The sequence below is a fragment of the Excalfactoria chinensis genome, chromosome 2 (assembly GCF_039878825.1).
Source record: "Excalfactoria chinensis isolate bCotChi1 chromosome 2, bCotChi1.hap2, whole genome shotgun sequence".
In the NCBI taxonomy this organism is placed as follows: Eukaryota; Metazoa; Chordata; class Aves; order Galliformes; family Phasianidae; genus Excalfactoria; species Excalfactoria chinensis.
In genome coordinates, this window is record NC_092826.1 from 111562976 (window position 1) to 111587259 (window position 24284).

At 41.4% G+C, this 24284-nt stretch overlaps 1 protein-coding gene across 8 annotated transcripts in view; it reads right to left on the reverse strand.

The window, feature by feature from the left end:
* The window catches only part of THRB (thyroid hormone receptor beta), a 163030-nt gene that overhangs the window by 52882 nt on the left and 85864 nt on the right, over positions 1-24284 (reverse strand). The window contains exon 1 of one of the 8 annotated variants that reach the window (XM_072328156.1): positions 24149-24165. The exons of the other annotated variants lie outside the window; for them this stretch is intronic. The gene's annotated coding sequence lies outside the window, so the exon portion shown is untranslated. Of the gene's footprint in view, positions 1-24148; positions 24166-24284 lie in introns of those variants that run through there. 8 annotated transcript variants of the gene reach the window in all.

Sequence of the window (24284 nt, forward strand, 5' to 3'; positions counted from 1 at the left end):
ACCTGTTCCAGTGCTTCACTACTCTTAGTGTAAAAAACTTCTTCCTTATGACCAATCTGAATCTCTCCTATTCTAGTTTAAAACCATTTCCCTTTTTCCTACCACAACAGACCCTGATAAAGAGTCTGTTCCCTTCTTTCTTACAGCCTCCCTTTAGATGTGGAGAGGTTGCTCTCTGGTCTCCCCAGAACCTTCTGTTCTCAAGGCCTAACAGCCCCAGTTCCCTCAGCCTGTCCTCCTTGTATGGGAGGATCATTTCTGTGGTCCACCTCTGGACACACTTCAACGGGTCCACATCTCTCCTGTACTAAGGACTCCACATCCAGACACAGTGCTCCAAGTGAGGTCTCACCAGTGCAGAGTAGAGGGCAGGATCACTTTCCTCGACCTGCTGATCATGCTTCTTTCGATACAGCCCAGCATACAGCTAGCTTCATGGGCTGCAAGGATGCATTGCTGGCTCACGTCCAGCTTGCCATCCATCAGTATATCAAAGTCTTTTCAGCCTGGCTGTGCTCAAACCTTTCATCCCTCAGCTTGCATTGACAATGGGGAGTCACCCAGCAGTGAGACCTTGCACTTGGATCTGCTGAATCTCATCATGTTCTTCTGGGCCCACTTCTCGAGTCTATCTAGGTCCTTCTGAATTGCAGCACTTCGTGTTGGCACAGAAGTGACATTTTATACGGGAAATAAAATCCTTCTTTGCTTGTCCTGATCAATACTTAAACAGTCTGCCCTTTGATCTTCATTTCTCTTCACATTCAGCACCACCATATTTCCTTTCGGCTGCTGTCCCTTCACATCAGTAGCATTTCCCTTCCTTGTCCCTGAAACAGTGTTCCACCAACAGCTGGCTGAAAGGACATCGAGTGCATCTGCTCTATTTAGGCACAGACTATGAAACCAGAATTAGAAAGCAGGCGAACGACGGGGATCGCATGTATCACATAATTAATGTATCTGGGACGCAGCCCTCCGGTTTCACCTCGGCTCATCAGCCCCACCTGCGCGGCCCGAAAACCCTCCGGGCAGCTCCGCCGCGTCCCGGACATCTGCGGCATTACAGCCGCTCGTCACACGCCCCGCAGAACGGCAGCGGGACGGCCTCGCACACCGTGCTACTTTCCCTTCCCGCTCCTCGAGGTGGGGGAAGGCCGCAATCCGGAGCCTCCAGAGGCCGGGCGCCGGGAAGAGCCTCGTCCCTCCCGACAGCGGGCTTCCTCACGCTGCCTCGGCCTCCCCGGAGCGGCCCGGCCTCGCGGCGCAGTACTGTGGTGCCCCCAGGCGGCCGCACGGGAGCAGCCCACGACCCCTCCGTGCCGGCGGGCTCAGACCTCGACCCGCGTCCGCCAACCCCGCCCTGCTCAACCTCGGCAGCTTTCCTTGATTATCATTATGATTATTGTGATTATTCCCTTCCCCTCACCCCCCCATTCAGTCTCTCTGAATTAACATCTCTCTTATCTTCTCTGTAACGTTTTTCCTATCTCTTCCATCACTTCATGCCTCATTACATTAATTGGGCAGATCTGGTAAATCTTCAAGCTAAATGAATTGCTGCTCCAAGATTCAGCATTGCTTCATGATTCAAAAAACAACAGCAATAAAGCAAACAAACAAAAAAAGCCCAAACAAGCCAAAAAACAAACTGAGCAACAACAACAAACAAATAAAAAACCCACAAATCTTCACGTTCTCTGTGTCTGTAAAGCAAGTGCAAAGTACAGCCCATGGAAAGCTTTACAGCAGAAACTGCTAAAATGTCCTCCAGCATACATGCTGTAATGTGTTTTTACCTCCTTGTCTTTTCTTCCACAGAATCTACTCAAGACTCCACCAGAGTTCTTCTCAGAAAGACAGCATCTCCTTCAACTCTTAGGGGAAAAGCAAAGATTCTGCTTGGTATTTGCCATCTACAAACAGCACCACCAGAGGCAATAAATCAAGTGTTTTCTTTGCTACTGACACCTCGTGGAACTTCATAATCCCCTACAGTCTGTCAATCAAAAGAGAAAAGGGGATACAAATTTAGCTCAGCCCTCCAGTTATAATCAGCCTCTTCCCCATCCCATGTCATGGGACCCCAGGAACCTCAACAATAAACCGGTTCCCAGAATTTAATTGTGGTTTGGTGACTCACTGACACATAAGCACTCTTGAAGTAAACAATTCAGTGTTTCGTTCTGCCCCTCTTGTAAATAATTAGCGGCTAATCCTAAAATTATTAGTTTTGCACCAATCTATTTTAAAAAGAGAGAGAGAGAGAAAGGAGAAATATAAAATTCCTCAATGAATCCTGTATAAAGAGAAGAATTTGAGCCCTGCTGGGAGCTCTGCCATTTCCCTCACGGGACCAGGATTTGGCATGGAGGAAGCTGCCACTTGTGTAAAAAGTCTAATTACGAAACTACTGTAGGAAAAGACAGCCCTTTGTTTAAAGTGCTATACCAACACATCTGGCTTTGGCACAGTCTTCCCACATCCCGCAGCTCGAAATGGAGAGCGCTGATCCTTTTTGTGCCTACTGCTTATGATTAAAATAATCCTCCATTCTGGTATCCAAAACCTGGGCTACCCTCTGAGGGCCCAGCCTGGCGCACTGCTCTATGTCAGCAGGAGGAGTAGGCCGCATCTACGTTAATTACAGCAGTCTCCTCTTACAGGCATCGATGTGGAAGGCAGTGGTGGAAATCATATTCTTTTTCAGTGTCTGTGACGGGACACGAGTGGGAAGGAGACAGATGAGTCACCACATCAGGTCAATAATATCTGGGAGTCTTTGCAAACTTTGCAGATTAAGTTTTTCTCTTGCCAGAAGTGACACAACTTTTATGTGGGAGCTTTGCTACCATCAGAGCAGTGTTCATTAGATTATCCTTTATGTGCAGAGCACTTGCCCGCTCACAAGGAGCTACCCAAGGTCTCATGGCTCTGAGTCATGTGCCCCAAGAAGCAGGAGGAGCTCCAAAGGCTGCCTCATGTGGCACCCATGTGCCCCAGAGGGCAATCAGCAGAGCCACAGGCCAGGCAGTGTGCTCCTGCTCAATCCCCAGATCAAAGGATACCTATCTTTGGGATCTTCTTCTCTGGCCTGAAAAGGTCATATCTGGAATTAATTCTCAGGCTTCAGTCTCCAATCCAGCAACGGTGTCAAGCCGTTTTGCAAATTGCTGTACTTACCTTCTTCTCCCACAATGAAAGGTGATTAACCAATTAACACTAATCACTGTGGTTAAGCATCCTCCCACTCTCACCAAGCACCACCTCCTCCATACAAACTCACAGCATTAACCAATGAGCACATAAAAGGACTGCATCCTTACTCTATCACTTCAGATGAAGACTGTTTACTTCTCTCTGTCAGGCCATAGGCATAGTAATACTGTGCACTTAATCATAGTCTTTGTGCACATCACAGACCATATGCTGCTTGATAAGCCTCAGACCTTCTTTCCACATGGTCCTTTCTATTTGGCCAAGGCAATAAAGGGAGACTGGCACTGTTTCTGCTCATCTGTTTACAAGAGAGGTGAGAGCCAAAGCTGGAAAAGGGGTTTTTGGGTCTCTCAGAAGCACTGAGAGAGCCACCCAACTCCTAACTCTTAACTGGACCAAGCCTTGGTGTATCTTTTAAAAAGCAAAGGTAAGACAATGGTGTGACATGGCACATCCACACAGATGCCTCCTGTTACTGAATTCATACCACTCCGTATTTCTGACTCTTCCCAAAAGGTGAGAAATAAGGGTATAGAGTGAGACAACAGGGAGCATAAGCCCCTGGGCAATGAAAGAGAACTGACAAAAATGGAAGGGGCAGACAATCCTTGGAGGTGTGAGGCAGTATGTGGGAGAACATGGCGTGTACCTGATGGCTAGAAAACAATGAGGAAATGGGAGATAGCAGAAGAAGCAGGGACTGTGAACACGGTAAGCAGAATGATAAACAGTGTCAACTGCTGGGAGAGAAAATAGCGCAGAGGACGTGAGCACTATTCCCTTCTGGAGAGTCATTTCTTTTTTCTGAAAACATCTTCCACTGACTCTTGAATCTAAAGCAACTTTCTAATTTCTGTCATGTTCACCCAGTTTTTTGGAAGCCAGCTTTGGTACTTTTTGCAGGCAGCACAGGTACAATACCTGAGGGCACTGGGCCGATCACACAGACACAAGACCAGGCCTTATTTTGGGAAAAGCAGTGAGAAAACTGGCCAGCAAAGGGAGAACAAAACCCTTGCTAAACCTCAAATATCTAAGGAATAACACAAGTAATGGCCAAAGGCAGTAGATTTAACATTCTGACCTATATGAGGATATGACAAAGGACATCAGAGCCTTCTTTGGGACACGCCCATGAAGTGGGAAAACTAGCAATGCCACATAAGAGAAATGACCAGGTGGCCTCTAGGCTGTGTTAGTACCAAACCGAACCTTTACGTGTTTTTCAATATTTAGCAGGAAAGCAAAATCACTATTTTGGAGCACATTCATACAGAGAATTTCTAGTAAAACATATTCAGTGGAGACTGTACTAGGCTATGACAGAACATGGTACATATATAATGAGCAAGCTGGATAAAATACACCGAACAACTGCACATCACATGAAAAATAAAAATCTATGTAGTTTGAGATATGTTTAATGAAAAGCCCCCATCTGAACTGGCTTGCAGGCACCATCTCAAAAGCAGTCTGACTCATGCTTTTTATTGCTAGCTTAGTTCAACCCACAAGGGCATAAAGTCTATCCTGAAATGCTTAATCCAAAGGCAAGGAACTGTTAAGTTTCCTGATATGAACATTCAGTAGTTCTGTGCGATCCTTTTTTCCTCACACAGACCTCACAGTGGCTCAGATTTGTTACTGTTCAAGCCCAGAACTTCCTGTTTTAACTTGCTTCTTGAATGCTCCAAAAATTGCAGAGCGCTAATAGCTCTGCAACAGTCAGGATCAGAACATAATATGGTACGTGCTCAGTGCTGGGCAGGCTTCAGCTATTTTACAGCATAAAAGCCAGAAAATTATTACATGCAAGCAATGAGCCTGATAAGTTGTAATTGTAACCTCGGTGTTTTGCAGGTTTTTGAAAGCACTTGGGCTTCAGTGAGCAGAACTGTGGGATGAACACGTTAATTCAATGGATAAAATCATTCCTTCTGTAGTCCAGCACTGGTGGGACCCCAGGTCTGGAGCACCCTTTGCAGGACAGGCTGAATGATAAAACCATTGGGCTGAACATTACCTGCCGGAAATGGAGGTGTCCCTGGAAGTGTTCAAGGCCAGGCTGGATGGGGCCATGGGCAACCTGATCTAGTATCTGATCTAGAGGCTGGCAACCACTGCCCATGGCAGGGGGTTGGAATTAGGTATCTTTGAGGTCCCCTCTAGCTCAAGATGATCTACAATTCTACGATTACAAAATGCAGTACTGCAAATAAATATTGTTTTTATGGTTTCAACACAACTTCAAATCTTATTGTATTTAGGTAAACGCATCTTTTTTTTATAAAACAACAGAAAATACAGGAATTATTTTTGCCTTGGAGAAAAAGGAAGCTGCAGAATGGTGTTAGTAATGCAAGGAGCTCTCCAGCAGTCAGGTCACAGCAAAAAAATCAGTTCAACAAGAGATCTATCAAAATGCATCATCAAAACAACACAGGAGGATAGTACAGCATTACCTTTAACCCACTTAAGCATCAAGCAGAAAACTGTGTATGCGACGCTTCTCTCACTCTGTATTTGTTGAAATGAAACATCATCTCACTGTGCACAGTTTCTCCATCATTTGTAATTGATGATCACCATGTGGAGCCATGGCCTTTCCCTTTGATGCATACACCCAAAGAAAACTGTGTGTAATCTGCTTAGGACTGTGTCAGAGCAGTGAGTGCAGCCTCCCCTTTGCTTTACGTCAAGCCTGGCAGAGATGTCAGCAATCTCACTACTTCACATCACTTTGGCCTACTGCATGTGTACACAGGAGGGCATGCGAGGAGCACAGAACTGGCAGCAGCTCTCTAGCCACTGGCCTGATAACCAATGCTGTGCTCTCACAAGCCAGCTGTCTTACAGCTTAGCTCTTCTTGCAGGAGCTCCGTGTCTCTGATGAGGTTATCAGCAATGAAGTTGCATGAATGTCTTTATAGGGCATACAGGAATTACACACAGCACAAACACCCTGCGTGCACTTCTGCTGTTGTTTGCAGTGGGGGTGAAGAAGACCTAGTATGACAGGCAGTGAAGTGTGAAACTTCAAGGGAAAAAGAACGTATTTGGAGTATTAGTGCCAAATATTCCTTGTGGGGCTTCAAGTGGTACAGTGGAAGCTGTAACAGAGTTGCAAAAGCTGATCCATAACTGCTCATAAGGAGAGATTTAGCCTTAACATAGAAAGGCCTCTGCAAACTTGTATAAGCATCCAAGTGAGCAAGGATACTGCAGAGCTATTGATGATAGAAAAGCAAAAGTGATTACATAAAAGGTCTCCTACTCAAGTGGTTATTCCTGTGTTTTTGGAGAGCCTTACAGACACTTCATGGCTTATGTGTTTGTTCTCCTCTGCATGGGAATTTCATTCCAACAACAGCTTTGACGTAAAGCTTTTCTTCTTTTTCTTGTCCTGTCAATTCAGGAAATTGCAGCTCCCACCCAAATTTCAACAAGGGACAATTTATCTTTGATGCTAATTTCTCTTATTACTCATTTTGAAGCGTGTATTGCGCAGTTGTCTTGTATTACCCAGCAAACCTCCACAACCAATTAACCGAAGATAAGCCCAAAGATACTCAGTTCTGAAGACTTTTGTTGAAACTGGTGTTTTTCCACCATCAACACAATGGTAGTTAAGAAAAACGTTTTCTGAAGGTCAGGAGGGAAGGTACCTTAATTAATTTTGTTAACAAAAACGAATTGTGTCAATGCACCATATATGTACTGTGCCTAAAAAGTAAATAAAATAAAATAAAATCAATGAAACAGAAATGAGTACATTGCACATACAAATGTCACTCTCCTGAATGGGGATAAGCATTATCCTCAGGATTGGTAATGGCATTTGTCTGAGCTATTTCAGGGGTTCAGATACAAACAGTAGAATTAATACAGCTTCAGGCGCTCTTTTTTTCTTAACCACAGCTTCAGAGGGTTCTTAGTTTCAAAAAGAAATTCTGAATACTGTAAAAATCACTGCCTGTATTGCAGTCCTTCAGTTACAGTTATGCAAACATACAGAACTCTGCAGAAACCTTTGGAAAGTTGATCAGAGATGTGGTCAGAGATATAGGTTTAGCCCCACTGGGGTTTGCATATTGCACTACTTTGAGTTTCCAAACACAAATCCATTTGTCCTAAAAACTGATAGCCAAACTGCAAAACCATTGAGTTCTGCAATGTCCAACATGGATTCCAGACCTGAAATGTATGGCTTAAATTCAACTGTAAGTGGAAACCACCACAAAGAATCTTATTTCCAACAAAATTAAGGTAACAGATGAGAACAAGTTAGCTGTTTTCTGAAATACATATCCCTAACCAGCAAAGCCAATGCTAGGGAGATAAGGACAAGCGAAAAAACTACCCAGATCATTTCCCAGCTTCTAAAGTCACATAAGTGGTCCTGGACTGTTCATCTGCAACTGCAGTAAGAGCTCAAAGGAAGTGGGCATTAGACATAAGTTCAAAGTATGCTCTGCACCTGAAGAGGACCATGCAGTGCTGGATCGGTGCACTAAGGCCCTGTGTCAAGCAGCAAGGCACGGCATGGGCACAGAAAGTATCAGTTACAGAAAAGGGGAGACAGACAAAGTTAAAAGACTGAAAGGCTGGACAGACATATCAGTTCAAAGTTAACTGTAACTTGGCAGGAAAGCGAGCAAACGATAACCCTGTTCAAAAGAGAGCAAGGAGTGGTGGAAGAATGAGACTTATGGGAAAATCAGTTAACTCATGCTAATGGTTACTGGTGGACATGTAATTAGGTTAGAGGGAAGCTATATTTAAAAAGTATTCCTGCCTGGTTTTAATTGATATTTTGAAATGGAGAAGCCCATATTGCTATTTCTGAGGTTTACCCAAAGCTTATTTTTCAAAAGAAAAAATTCCATGACTTCAGTAACAATTAGACTCAAGTTGGAGAAACTTTTCTGCAAACATTCCCTCTGAAATTTCAAAATACAAAACATATGTTTTATACATACATAAATATATTTGTAATTATTACAGATAAATAAAGAGTTTCAAGTTATCTGGCAATAAGCTGGTGGTCATAAAATATGACTGTATTAGAACTATATAAATGCCCACTTACTCATGGTTTTGGGCAGAGGAGACTCATGGAGAGAAAGAATACTACTTGTGAAAATGAAGCAAAAGCTCTTTATTTTGCTCATTTTAACAGAATACTGCTTGCATCCTCTATACCGGGGTGCAGCACTGCATGAAGTTAACTGATTTCAGATGAGAATTTTCACAGGTCAGAAGCTGCCCTGCTCAAAGTCCTGTCCCTTTTTATCTTCACTTTTTGAGAACAAACACATGATGGCGCCTTTCCAACTAAATAATTCACTCATTTAAATCAGGCAGTTTCCTATGAGGTGTGCTCTGATCTCCACCACTCTTCATACCATTTATATTGACTTCGCTGGGGCCCCGGTGTGGACAGGAGCGTTACCAATGCCACTTCACCTCTGAAGAGCGAATGTCTTAGCATGGCGCAGAAGCGTTATGGATGCAAACCTACTTTTGGGTACGAGCTGGAAACAAACCACACAGCTTCAGTGCTAACAATGGCCTTTCAGTATGTCTGATAAAACAGTGATATTTTTTTAAGCCTATATTCTTGTTTGCTGCCTCATTTACAGCTAACAATAGTACAATCAGGCCCAGAAATTAAAAGAAAAAGTTTAATTGCTGATGATTTTGCTATCTGTCCCAAGCAAACAACAAAAGTCCACAACCTTTTAACCTTTTCCATCCTATTTGCTAATTACTTATTTTGTAATTAACCCATTATGCATCTGTCATTGTATTTTAAATTAAATCACTTTAATTGCTACTAAGTAGAGTCTATTTAGTTCCTGGTACGGTTGCATGGGGTCATGAATGGGGAGCTGTTGAAACACTGAGTTACAGGTGGCTCTCTGCAAAACTGCTGAAGTTGCTTAAGATAAAGACGAGTTAAGCTGCTTTCCTTAGGTGATTTGATTTTAATGCCTAATGGCATATTTCTAAAGAAGAAAAGTTTGCTGCGAATACCGCTTTTATTCCTCATACATACACCACACTTACATACATACACCACACTGAGCACTTCATTTTTGTATTGCAGAAAAAATAAAAAAAAGGAAAAGTAAGTAAAATATGATTCATGATAACTTCTTTCAGTATTTAGATTCTCAAATGCCCAAGGAAGATACTAAAGAATGCATGTGGCATCCTCTATAGAATGGTGGTATCAGTGAGTCAGATCAGTTTTCCCTTTAATACTAACCAAAGTCAAGAACCTAGTAACAATGCTTTGGACATGTGAACATATTTCCAGCAAGAATTTAAGCCCACAACTTTGCCAAGCATTTGTTTGACTGGTAGTTACATTTAGGTAAATTAAGTCCGCATAAATGAAGCTGGTCAATTTCTTAAGCTTCACAACCCATGCAGACTTTGTTCTGAGAATTCATTAACAATATTAGAATCCATGATTAGCCGAGATGTTAAACATTTGCTGGCTCCTACTAGAAAGTGATCTCTGACCAGTGAGGAAGCTGCAATTAAACTTTTAAACTTGCTAGGTCATCTCTGCATTTTTACCACCAACTCTCTCAAAACATCGTGCATGGCTGGGAGGTTATGGTACATGTGCAACATTTTGTTGCTGCCAAATGTGTGCTGCTGCTTCTGTTCTGATGAGCAACTTCCCAGCTCCATGGGCAGCACATGGGGCTTTGCCTTGTCACAGTCCTTTTCTCATCATTGTGCCATACTTCAGCAGAGCAACCCATATCAGCATTCCCACTGCTAGTACTGCATGACCAGACTTAAAGGTGCAGGGGAAGAAGGTTAGGTACAGCAGAATGATGCAGAGGGGAATGGGAAGCAAGGTGGAGACTTTCAGACTTTGAATAAGGAGCCTTTGGAGAACCTTCTTGTCATCACAGTCTGTCAGAGGGACACCATCAAAAGCTCAATAAATGTATAAACTTGTACAGAGCCAAATGATGATATTAGAAAGCTGATAATTGATTAGAGAAGGGGAACAGAGGCAAAGATGCATCCATGGAATTAAATTACAAACCAGATACAACTGACAGCTCTATTCTGAATATTCTTAATATGTTGTATGACTCATCTTGATCCTCTCAGCAGGCATTCTAGAAGTTCAGACCAATACAGAAAACCCAAATTATAGAAGACAACAACTTGAGAATCACACAGCTCTGAGGGTGACCTGTGTATAGATGCAGAGATAGACTCATGCTGGAGAGAACCCAAAAACAGGCCCTACAGGAGAATGGCAGGGAAAGAATGAGGCAGGGTAAATGCAGTTGTAAAGCTGTATTCTGCACCACTTACTTTGCTTGAGGTTTCAGGGAGACATTTGTACCTCTTTTGCTTTTCTTGGCTTGCCAACCATTGGCTTGGTATCCTCAAATCTTCCCAGTTTCACCATCACCTGCATTCAGCCCCCAGAAGAGGTAATGCGCTGGAACCTCAGAAACTTATCAAAGCACTAATATTAAAGTTCCTCAAAGGGCAGGAGGAGATATATATGGAAACAGCATCCTTCCAGTGTACTGAGCAAAACCATGGTCTAAGCAGACATGCCAAAAGTTACGTGGTGGAAAGCTCATCTTCCCATCCCATTAAGCTAATTAAATTGTGAATACTACCCTGCCCCAGTGCTTCATAATGTCTGTATGACTGAGGTCACACCAGGGTATCAGCCTGAATTTCTCTGTTCTCTTGAGTTTGTGGAATGGAAAAATTTTCTCGTCAAGCACAGTTTCTTCTCTCCCTTTCCTCCCTGCCTGCATTTTTCTCCTGATTTCCACTCTGCCCTCATCTCCTCCTGTTTTAGTTTCTAGCTGCGTTTGTATGAATGCGCAGATAGGAAAACTGCATGCTGTATTTCATTCTGAAGGAAATTAGACCTATGTGCTTTCTGGCCCATTCAAATACCAAACATCAAAGTTACAGCCCTGATTACTCAGTCTTTGTCTACTGCTCTTGTGTATCTATCTGCCATTTGAAGAACAAAGCCTTGATGAACACAGCTGCTAAAAGGGGCAATCATTCAAAGAAAACTCAACTTTATAATACTAAACTTAGCTGGCTTTCAAACTCTAGAAGGAAGACGCTGAATATAACCCAGGCTGGAGCCTTGAGAGCTAGGCAGCAATAAAATGGGGTGTGTGAGAAGCATATTGGGCAGACTGAAAACCCAGCAGTGCAGCGCATTGGACAGATTAAAAAAAACAACAACAAAAAACTATTTCAGAATTTTCTGTTATAAAGTTCTATGAAAATGTATTGCACAAAACAAGATGGAAATTGCTGCTTTCTCAGTAGATATCATTCCTCCATTTAGTGTCATCTCTGTTTAACTAACATGGAGTTTGATTTTAGCCAGGCACTCAGAGATAGCTTTTATGCCGCTTGTTTCAGAAGGAGATGCAGAACGGGATGTTGTCCTTGCACTGCTGATAACCAGGCTTCTCCTGATTTATCTCAGCAGCATCACACAGATACTGAAAAGGATAGCAGAAATGATCCCACAAGTGATATGGCTGACGGAAAGCACGTGAATTACCTGGACCCATGCTAAAAACATATGAGACATCTTTTTTCTTTCACTTTCCACAGTGTCTTAAGCAGTAAAATGTTGAAAGTATCAAATATGATGCAGCAATGTAAATTAAGGGTGCAGACATCCTCCCATCCTGTGCCGGGAAGAAGCTAATCTATCAGAACAATTTCAGAGTGAATCAGTTTCATAATCATTAATATATGGATCTAATCTACATTCAATTCTGTCCAAATTACCTTCTGCTGAAAGAACAAGTTCTGTGTAATGAAAAGAAACAACTGAAGCTCAGAGAAAAATAATTAAAGCCGGCAGTTGGAACGGGATTTGGAATCAGCACGTCTTCATGTTCCGTGTTGAAAATCTATTCTTACAGTAACCCGGCTTCCTCACCCATAGGTGGAGATGATAATACTCATCTAAGTTCCAAGAGTATGCCACAAAGATCTACAGATAAGCCATCAAGAACTGCTATTATTAATACTATATATAGCTGACTTGCAAATTGAAAACAAACAAACAAACGAAAAACCCAACTTCAAAGCAGTTTCACAGACTGCACTTCTGGTGTACTCTCTTTTGGAGATTGCTTCTATAGGTTTCAGAAAAGGGAGAAGTTATTCTTAATTTATTTACTGCATTTGGGCATATCTTTTGCTATTTTTTCTATTTTACAGCTTATTAGTTTTATGGGATTTTGTTCTCTTTATGATGTGGAAACGCAGTAGCACAGTGATTCAATGAACACCAGTTTTACCAACCAGCCAGATTTAACAGGCTATTTCTTGTTGTATCCTATAAACACAAGGAGCAGCCAATCTGATATTTAATGATACAAACCATAAGCAGAGGTACTGTTTTGTGCCAAGATGCAATACGTGGCGATTGCAAAAGCTTACAGAGAAATTTAGTTGAGGAAAAAAATAGAAAAATACAGCACGGAGTTTCTGAGTTGTTCTTCTGTGGGTATCAAAAACAACTATCTTTAGTATGAGAAACAGATAAATAGATTAATTAGAAAGCTTTCAAGGGTTTTAGCAGAATGAGAGAAAACTTCTTGTCGTCCTTTTAATCTATGGGAAGAATCTGCAATTAATTGTACTTTTTATGGGAAAACTTTATCAGAAGAGGATTCATATTTTCCCATTCTGCTATCTGCAAGCTAAGAGACTTCGGTATGAACAACAAAGCAGTCCCATTATAGGGTAAGCACTAAATCTACTACCTTGTAAAAGATGAGTATTTTTCAAATTCTTAAACATTCCTCAACAACTTCTTTATAATGACACAAAATCAGGATTTTCTTTGAGGGATCCTAACCAAATTATAACCTACTCTGTTTCCCAAGCCTTTATTGTACCTCTTAAGAGGGGTTAGTTGTTGGGTTGCTTTTTTTTTTTTCCTCCTTAAAAACATCTTTGTACTACTCTCAGAAGCGAGATTTTTCTACCATTAAGATTTTCTGAACTGGCATAAAAAGTACAACTTTATAGTCCGGTGTATGTACTGCAGTGCTGTCCTTGCTCACATACAGAGACAATAAAATGAAACAAGAAAAGTCTTAAAAATTCAACATGAAAAAGCAGAGTTGCCAATAATGACCTGGTTCACAGCTCCTAAGTGCTGGAAGTTGACGGCACTGGATCACTGGAAATGTTTTAATGATACAGAAATCTGTCCCCTCCTGTATCAATATCATCCATTAATTTGTTGGAATTCACAGCCACATGGATCTTTATTTCTGAGCTATTATGTTAAAAAGCTATAGGCAAAACATGCGTTTCTCTTCCAGTTCTCTTATTTCACTGATATCCTTTGACTACATTTTACATGTTTCTTCATCTCAGTTTTATTCATCCTTGCACTTTTTGTAGTCATGAACTACAACCCTACAGAGCTGTACAAATACTCTTTCATGCTCCAGGACAGATTTAAGCTGTCACTGTCAGCACTAGGATATCTGTCAGTATTAGCCATCCTGCCAGCTTAAAGATAACAAGAGAAATGATAAGGGTCTGTTCTAAGGCTCATAGAATCACAGAGTGTCTATTGACATCAGCTATTTTGTACCACATTCTTCTAGCATGGATTAGGGCACAAAGAGTAGCTCCTCATGCCAAATTCCATACTTAATTCTTCACATGCACTCAGCTTTATTGAGCAGACTCAATGACGTCTACCGGGACCACCATTCCTGCAACCTTTGTACAACTTCTACCTTACTTTATGAAGTCTATCTGGGCAAGTAGCCAGGCCTTCATATTTTACAAAGAAAAGCCTCTATCTCTGCCAGTCTGAGTTCACTCCTTTCCTTCATTCCTATTTACTGTACTTCCTTTACCAGATTCAAAGAGGTTGGTTCTTTGTTGGAAATTTACCCTTTGGAAACAATAAAACTGGCAGCAACGTGACTTTGTCAAAATCGAGCCCAAAATATTTGTCCACAGGAATACATCATTAGGGACATTATCTCTGCAGACAAACAGCCTGCCTGCTGAGCACCACAGCCCAGCTCTCCTCTGACAGCCTGCCAGCTGGGCTCATGCCTGCTTTCAGGCAGACTGCTGCCTCAGCCATGGGTCACATGGCAGCCAGCAATATTCCATCCTCTGCTCTCCCAATCCCATTGCCATGTTCAAGGATTGTCCAGAAAAATGGTAGATGCCCCATACTGGAGATGTTCACAGCCAGGTTGAATGGAGCCCTGAGTAGGTGGCAGCCCTGCCCATGGCAGTTGGTTTGGAACTACATGATCTTTAAGGTCCTTTCTAACCCATGCCATTCTGGAATTTTATGATATAAGGCCCCAATTACCTAAGTAATGGTGTCTGAAACATAAACAGAGAGCTTCCATGGTGCCCAAGCCAGTGCTGACAACACCAACCTCTTCCCGACCTCTTCCAGGCATGCAAAGCAGCAGCAGAAGCCCTCTCCCACCATCCCTGCATCATTTTCCCAAATAGCTGCAGCTAAATCAACAGAGACAGTGGTACTTTGACACTGGCATAGCTTCATACATATTAGCAACTTTGCCAGGATAATTTCACTGGCTAGATGGGGAAGATTATTTTTCTATGACCCTACACAACATATATACACTGTCAAAATCATTTAAAGCCACTTTACTGCTTGCCTGGTCACAAAGGAGTTAGAGCCCACAAATTATGTAAGTGGCAGAGCGAGGACTGAAATTGAATTGCACATATTTCTTCACAAAAACACTGCATGAAACAACTGCATTCCTGTATTTCAAGCATTATAGTTTTGTGGTAATAGGGAGTGAAAAAGAGAAGTCTCTTCCTTTCAAATGCTGTTTTTTCCACTAGCACTTTTTAAATTAGGTCTTTTTCCAGCTGGTTTCATGCAGATACGTTTTTCCTTACAAATATTAGTCTTTACATACTGCACAAATTAGAAGAGTGCACAATGTACTATCCTCAGAGATAGACAAAACCCACCACCAATTCCAAATGTTGGCCGCCAGTGCTGACTGGCAAAAACAACCATGGCTTAATATACAGCTGAGTGCCAGATAGGCTTCTGAGTTTTTTACTCCAAAGACCAAGTGAGATAACCAAGAAGAAAATGCATTTGTCTACAAGAGTCAACAACCTCCAAAATAAAAGGGGAGTCCTACAACTCTCAACTGAAGATAGATAAGAAGAAGGAAAAGGGGATATTTGAGTAAGGAGAAGCCTTAATAAAATCCAGAGACCAGCCTGCCGAATGACATCTGATTGGCTCCAAACCAAGACATTAAGTGTGGATATAAACCCGGGAACTTCACTAAATAGATGGTCTCTTACTCACTATGGGGTGTTTACAAAAAGCAATTCCATTTTCCCAGAGACCGTGACTGAGCAGCACAGCACCTCCTGCATTCATATCACATTTACATTTCCAACAGAGCCAGGCAATGATGAATGCTACAGATGCAAAGAGCTGCACAAAGCCATGCAATACTGGAGAATCTAGTCACTCCTAAGAAGGATCTGTGATAACGGATGTTCACGGTTGCCAGCATTTTCCTTAGGTTTAGCAGCCCACTAGAATATTTTAACAATACAATACATTTCTTTTTTAAACACACTGTCATGAGGAGCAGTATTTTATACATAGTTCACTTGTAACAATATTCTGAACTGCAAAGGAAAAAACTTAATTTGCTGGGACTTGTGCATCAATGAAAAAGTCAATAGTTTGGAAGCAGATCAATGTACACACAATGTCAAACATCTCACAAGTTAAATAAAGTAAGATCTATATGCAGTTCTTCATTGCTGCACTGTGAGGAAAACTTTTGACACACAGGTAGAATAATCTTTGTTTCTCATTAGAAACCACAGCTTTTAGAAATTAAAAAAATGAGATGGGAAGAAGTTGTACCGACTCCAGTTTAAAAACTAACATGATGGCTGGTGTGACTGCCCATGAGAAACTGAGATCCACAACTGGAATACTCTGACTCTGCCAAAAGCACAAACTGACAAGCAGCCTGACCCCTTTATCTTGAGAGAACTTCTACTCACTGTTTATATTCTTTCACAGGAAAGCAGAAAGCTCAAGGCAGCAGGCAAGGTAGGCAGCAGCCTGGAGCCAAAAGCTGCCTACACTCAGGAGAAGATGGAGCAAGGCATTCATTTGCAATTCCATAGCCCTTCCTAGCATGTCTCAAATGCACTCGCTGAGACAAAGGCCTTCATCTGAAACTTGACATGGATAAGAACAAGCATAAATTACAAGTCTAAACTGTTCTGGAATTGGATAGCTGATTTCTGAAATATTCTTACAAATCTGTATTACTGTGTAATTCAACTCCTGAATAAATATATGCTTTCACAAAGTGACTGAATCAACCCTTACTTCAGGCAGGGGAATATTTGTTTCTCTCAGTACACTTTCCCTGCTGTTTTTTAAAATTCATGTAAGGCTCTAGGCTGATTTCTGCTCCATCCTGCACAGATTTCTCCCAGACAAGACTGACATTTTTCTCTATGCAGTTGTAGGGAATATTTAATATATATAAAGAGAACAGCAGCTTCAGCTGGGATCCTGAGAGACCTTGCCCTGGGCAATGCTACCTATCTGTTAAGGAGGTGCAAAACCAGAGCTCACATCAGGGAGGAGATGAGGGACTACAGGTGGGAAGCGTCAGAGCTACCTCCATCCTGCAGTGCACATGACATTTCCTTCTGGTTTTGGGAGACCGGGTCTGACCTGAGTTAGCTGGTCCCAGAAGAAATGCTGTGGATGCAAATCTTGAGACATGGAAGGAGCAGTCCACTCAAAATCACTAGCCAATAAGCGGGACTTGGCTTCAATTCTTGCCAGTGTATTTCTCCTATGGGCAGTTGGACCAGATCTATGTCTAAGTGCCATAAACCGACTTTCATTCATACTCTGAGGAACAGGTGCCACAGAGCAGAGTTTCCATTCTTCTACCTATAAAGGACTCTTGCACTGTACTCAGCATTCTGAGCTCCAAAGTTACTGCCTCCTCCTTGAAAGAATGTAGAATACAGCTTATTCCTATTTGATAAGAGTTGTTTCATTCCTTCTGTGTACAAACTCTTAATATTTTATCTTCCTGGTCTTCTGTAAGAGTCAGGAAATAATAATAAAAAAGAAATCAGTGGGTGTTTTTAAACATTTTAGTTGCCAAAGTATGATTTGAATGGTTACAATCTGTGATTCACCTCAAACGAGTTTCTCTATGTCCTTGACATTTAAAGATTACCCAAAAGACTACACTCCCTTACAGCTGTTTGTATCACCAAAACCAAAAAAATCATATCAATATCTGGCATAAGCAAATTCTTAGTCAGAAACCATAGCGAGTGCCATCAGCTTTCCAAGGAACGGTATGCAGAAAGCAAAGTTCACCAGTAAGGAGGGAAACTTTAGAGGAATCCACTGATCAGAAAGCATTAGTATCACATTCAGCGCTTTCATGCAATAGTACATTTCTGTTTGACAACAGCAGGGAAAAAAACCAGCAACACAAAAACAGAATGACAAAGATGTCACAAAAGTACCATCAAGGATCCCAGCTAAGAAAAAATATTCTTGGATGCTGCCATGAGAACTGGGAATATTTTTAGAGGGAAACATTCCAGTCTGCTTTCTTAAATGTAAATACTTGCCCAAAATAAAGGCAATAGCAGATTCCCCCTTTGTGGCTTCAGTCTTTCAGCAGTGGTCAGTCCATCATCACTTGCACGAACTCTGGCTTGCAAATAGGAGCCTTAACTTTTTGTATACTTCTATAGCTAGTTGCAAAGGATTTCAGTACAATGCCACACTCCTGAGAATGTGCTAACACACTCCATCTTTCTCTACATTGCCATTACAAGTCAGCCTGCTGTTAAGGAAATCTGAGTTAATCTTGCCAATATTCTGTGCTGTGTCATGTGCTGCTTATTAGGAACTGTGGGCAACCAGACAGTCTCAGCTGGTCAGCTGCAGGAGCTGCAGAAGTCTTCCCCATCTCTTTGGTGGCAAAGATGCCAAATCTGCCACTATAACAGTTTTCTTCAGGAGAAACAAAGCAGAAAGCGCTAATTACATAAGGTGCCGTGGTAGGCAGTACAGCAAATGCCATTCAGAATGAACATTCGAGCGTGAAGGACAGAAAGTTTGCTTTCTCTTTCCAAGAAACACAGCAGAAAGTTGAACGCTGGATCTCCTCTCTGAAGTAGTACAATCTGAGTGCAATTTTCCCAATTTATGTATAGCAATGAAACACCCTTAAGTCTTCCATTAGGAACTTATTTGCAGCAGGCTGTCACTATTCCAACAAACCTGAAGTTCTCAATGCAGACATCAGCTAACATCCAGCAGCAGATCTCCTTCACCTGGCCATATGGATGTAACAGTGGGCTGGGTACCACTGCAACTAATTCATGAGCAGGGTTTGCAGTAAGTGGTTCTGGGGGCGGGCGAAGTAGTGGAGGACAGAAATGATTTAAAAAAGGTTTTCACCTGACAAGGCTTTATATAAAGTACAGGTTACCTATCAAGACTACAGCAAATGTCTTACATGAGACAAATCACACACTTCACTGCACGGGACTAAAGGAGATTTGCTTCTTGGTGGATGTCTCCTGTAAATCCAGTGCCATTTATGTTAGCATCAAACTCCACACTTACCCTAAGCAATTTCTTCTATTGCTCATCTCTTTCTTCAGTTCTTTCTTCAGCCTTTCCCCCCAATATGGAGTTTTCCTGCTGCAAAATCAGCTCTTGGTGTTCTGCTATATTTATGAACAGTGCTGGCCTTCTCCCTCCTTCACAGCTAATTATTATGCATTTCTAGAGAAAAAATATGACAGTCTTTCGAACACGCTTTCTGAGGAACAACAGCTGTACTTCTCTAACTCTTTACCCAGAACTCCACTTTCCTAAGCCTTCAATATTTCTTGCTGCTATCATCTAGCCACTCCTACTTCTCCCTGGTTCTCCAGCCAGGACATCAGCAGGGAAGCATCACAATGTGCATGTCTTCCAGCTATTACTGAAAGCAACCTATACATTAATCATACTGGATACTTTCCTCTGGAGTAAGCCCGTTTCCTTCAGTTCAAATCAAACCACGCTGAGATTACTCTGAAAAAAGAAGTGTCCCTTTATATAGTACCTCTGGAGTAGCTCTGTCTCATGTATTTATTGACATTTCTGATTGCACTCCTTAGTCAATACGTGCACACGCACCAACTTACACATTCCTCCATTTTAGACTTGGTGCCTAGATCCACACTGTAGTAGATAGTCAAGACTTTTAGCAGTTCTGCATTTAGTGAAGGCTACTGAAGGCAGAAAGAGAAATTCAGTGACAATTTCTGAAAGTAGGACCTAGCTTTGGATCTTTTTTTTTCCAGCTACCTAGAAAGCAAATGACACATTTTTATTCTAATAATGGATTAGATATCATTATTCAAGAAAGAATATATTTAAGTGAAGTCCTAAATGTTACTTTATGGGAATAACCAACACATCACAGCCACAGTTCTCATTCACAGTGCTGTAAAAGGTCAGCATGCAAATGCCGTATGCTAAAAACGGATCTGCTCTGCGTAATGCCCAATAAACTTAATGAAACTAAATCCTGAAGACAAAGTTAATCTTTTTGTTTTACCTCTGATATTTTGAGTTTGTTCTACAGACTAAGGCTTGATTCAAAATGTCAGGGGAAAAAAGAAGAGAAATTAAGTAATGCAAAAATAACACTTTCTTTCATTACGCACAATCTATTTATGCAGTAGCTATCTCTGCACCACTTTTTCCAGGAAAAGCACCAAAATGATGAGCAAAGTGTATCCTTCAGATGAGTGGGGAGGGAAAGGAGGAAAATCATTAAGCACAGTATGAATGCCCAACTTAATGTACAGGTTTGAAACCAGAACAACTGAGATACACACAGGATATGTAACAACTGTTGTATCTGAGAAGTACCTCTGGCAAAGTAATTTGTTACATCTCGGTGCTTAACACCTACAGGCACAAGTTCCGCTGGGTTATACTACCCCTCAGTGAAAGGAATAAATACAGGATTTGATCAGTATAATAGCTGTATGCACAGACATCTGAATACCCCCGTTCAAGAAGCCCTTTGAGACTACCACATCCTGGAATAAAACTTAATGGAAGACATGCTACAGCAAAGTACATACAACTGTAGCCAGCTAAACTATCCTTATTTACTAAGGATGGCTTCTGCTTTGCATGAAGTTATTTGTATCCATAATTCCTGTAATCCCATCTGTATGAGACTTCATATAGATAAGGCTTTATTTATTAGATATCTTTTTCATATTTTGCTTTGTTACTCACCAGAAAAATTAACTGCCAGATCTTCCTTCAAAATGTAGCAATACTGACAAACATTCATATCAGAAAAAACAGAATAAGATGCAGAGTCTATCCAAATCCAAATCCACTCTTCAGTATTACAGGAGTTCTAAATCATGCTACAGCAAGGTTCATCTATGCTTTGAATATGCTGTGTTCTCCAACGCCCCTTTTACAGGGGGTGCTTTACTGAAAGGTGTTGCATGTGCCCTGATGTTACAGACAAAATTCCCATAGGTCAAAAAGGACAAAGATCCCATCAATGAATGCAGTCATATGTGGACAGAAATACAGAGAATCTGGCACTTTCCTTTACTCCCTTCCTAAAAATTTCCAGCGCTTGTTTATGACCTTTGATAGGCACTCAGCTGTTACTTTTATAAAATCATTTGTTAAACACTAGCACCTTTCCCTGACTGCTAGCTCACCGGCCACGACCCTAACTCTTCTCTGTGTAAAAACCTTATTTACTTTCACTGAGTTTCCTTTGCCATCTCAGTACACAGTCACACTGTCAAATCCCTTTGCAACAGACCTTCCTGGCTGATGCTAGGGCTGTTGGAAGGTATTACTCCTCCAATCTGACCTTCTTCCATAAGCCAAATAACACAGACTCTTGGACAGATGCCGGCAGGGCTTCATGGGTAACTTCCCCCAATTGTAAACCTTGACCACTTACTCCCCTTTGCTTCCTAATGTATAACCTGCTGAAAATTTGCAACAGGAGCTTCCCTTTCATTGCACGGCAGCTTTACTTCTGTATGAGCCTTAAAGAAACTTACTGAAAGCTTTTGGAAACCAAAACAGATAAGTGGATCCCATTTTTTCCCCTCAAATCTTTTTCTCTATTGCAGAACCAAGACTCAATTGGCTGAGAGAGAAGAAATGGTTAAGAATTATGGACTTTTTACTTTTTAAAGAGCATTATCTCTCCTATCCACTTCTTACATGCTTCTTTCTCCAGTGAAGTAGAAATTAATGGGGGAAGGGAAAGAGGAGAAAGTCTTCACTGTGGTAAAGAGAGCCTTCTTGGAGTTCATGGGGAAGGAAGTCAATGAGCCTCAAGCAGAGCTGCCCAAAATGAAGCTTCCAAGCTGATGGATGACTTCAAACCTTTGGGGGACGGGAAGGAAAACTGAATGTCTTCAGAAAACAAGGCATTACGGAACTCTGTCCCTGAGTCTAGCACAGACTTATCTCACTGGAGAAGCTTTGAATTGAACCTTTCATTCAGTGAATGGTATTTTTCCATTCAAAATTTCAACCCAGGGCTCCTAGCTAGTTCAGCTACCAGAGCTAAGATGCTGCACTTTGTGCTCCTTCACAGTATTGAAGCTGTACTGCCATATTGCATGACACTGGGGCTGAAGGTATAGGCTGATGATTTAATATTGCGTTTTAACTGTAATGTCTAAAGAATTTTGGCTGGCTGGTAAAGAGGATAGTAGACAAAAGCCAAAGCACAGTTACTCACACCCTGTTTTATGGCTTGGTTTTCCTCATGTTATGACATGAGATGTAAGAAACATAGTACAGAGGTTTCTATCAGCTAGAGCAGATAAATGCATGATCCCTTATAGAAACAAAGTACATAGTGATATCCCAACGAACATTACTGTATTTATCTTTGAGACGCTTCTAAGTATTCAAATATATTCATAGACACACATATATGCCTACACAGGGAAAAACAGAAAAAGCTTACGTTAGTCTAGACAATAATTGCAACATACTGAAAATAGTTCAGTTGTAACATACCACGTACAACTAGAATGTCTTTTAAAAAGTGATTACAAGGTTACAGTTCAATGTTTGACCAAACTAATACAAATCAGCTACTGCTTACTTACAAGGGTAATTTTTCCCCTACTGATTTCCATTGTTACAATTTTGCAAAATAATTTCTATAGATCAAGGTAGCAAAAAACACTTGAAAGTAAGGAAGTAGGAGCCAAAGCTGTTTCCCAAGGAAAAGCCAGTTGTTCCCCGTGTTCTAATGCTGGCTGTCTGTTACTTTTTCTCAAACATCCCAAATCTGATAAAAAGAACAATCTCTAAGAAAATTCGGGTCTAGAAACATGTGCTACACACAACTTCTACTGCAAAATAGCCTTCCTTAATATTATATATGTTTTCAAAGAAAGCCAAGGCAATATCCCAACAAATCAAAGCAGAAACCTGGAAGGGTAGCAGCAGAGGGAAAAGCTTCCACGACTTGAACAATCATTCACTCCAGAATCTTGCAAAACCCATAAATAGGTAAGAGAATGAATGAAAACACATGAAAGAGATGAAAAATGAACAATGCAGTTTTCATGAGCCAGAATTAATCACTGCTCTTTCTTTTGAAAAAAGAGCATTCCAAAGAAGCATCACCAAAATGTAAGTAAGACACCACAACAGAAAGACATATTATGTACCAACAAATAGTAAGTGTTTGAAGAGGCAACACAAAAACTGCACTGCAGTCTTGAAATAGATATTTAATCCCACAGCAGACAATCCTGTGTTTAACTGGGTACAAAGAAGGGTGGCTTAGATGTCAGTTTGTCCACAGTCAGCTCACAAAAACAAGAATTTGCCTTTATTTTTTTGCCGCTGCTGTTAAAAAAACAACAACACAGCAAAGGAGAAGAAATAAGAGTTTTCCTCTTTCTGTACATCAAGGAATATCTTTGCTGTGTTAACTTGAAAGAACTTTTCATTCTAAATCCCTGAGTTTTCACACATAAATATCAGAGAGGCAATAGAGATAAAAATGAACATGGTTTAGCCCTGCCAGGGCAAAGCACAAATAGGGAGTTAACTTTTCCCTCTCCAAATCACAGCATATTAAGTTTTGTTCCATTCTTTGAAACATCAATTTTTAATTCTCTCATCACATCCTTTACTACTCTCACCTAATTTGAGGGCAATAGGTTACAGTAACTTTTATTGCTGCAGTGGACATTTTTCTTTTTTAAGTGTGGGCTTTTATGTTATGCCAAAATTGCCTAAAGTGCATACGAATACGGTGGGAGGTTTTTGTTGTTTTTTAAGAATGTGTGTACATTCAAACGAACAATTTTGCTTTCTGCCTGGATGCTCAACAAGCAGCATTTCTGTGCGTGTCAGCATCTCACTATTGTTCCTGTCCGTACCCACCGCATCTGTTCCACAGAAGTCACATTTCTCCCAGTCTACATCATGTTAGGTGCTATAGGCAAACATCCCAAGGAACCGAGGAGGGTTTAAGGGCCTGCCCTACTCATCCCATGGCAGAGCTCTGCCCCATGCAGGAAGGCAGCAGCTGCGTGAACCCAGCTCAGCATGGGCTTTGCCTTTCCCTGCCTGGCTGGCTCTTGGCTCTGGCAGAAGCGAGCCCACAAGAGAACTGCTGCCTTCCAACAAGCTTTCTGAATGCTGTATCTTGAAAAGCACAAAGAGCACGTTTAGGAACTGATCAATTGGCTGCTGCTGAGCCTGCAGAGGAGTGAGGGAGAAAAAGCAGAGAGGACTCACCAAGACGCATCCTCACGTAGGGAGCAAGACTTTTGTAGGACCCCTCGACAGTCTGAAGCCAATATGCTTTTTCTCTGGTATTGGCCTTTCTCAGTCCCCCTCACTCCTAATTTCCCCATTTAAGGCAGAAAATAAC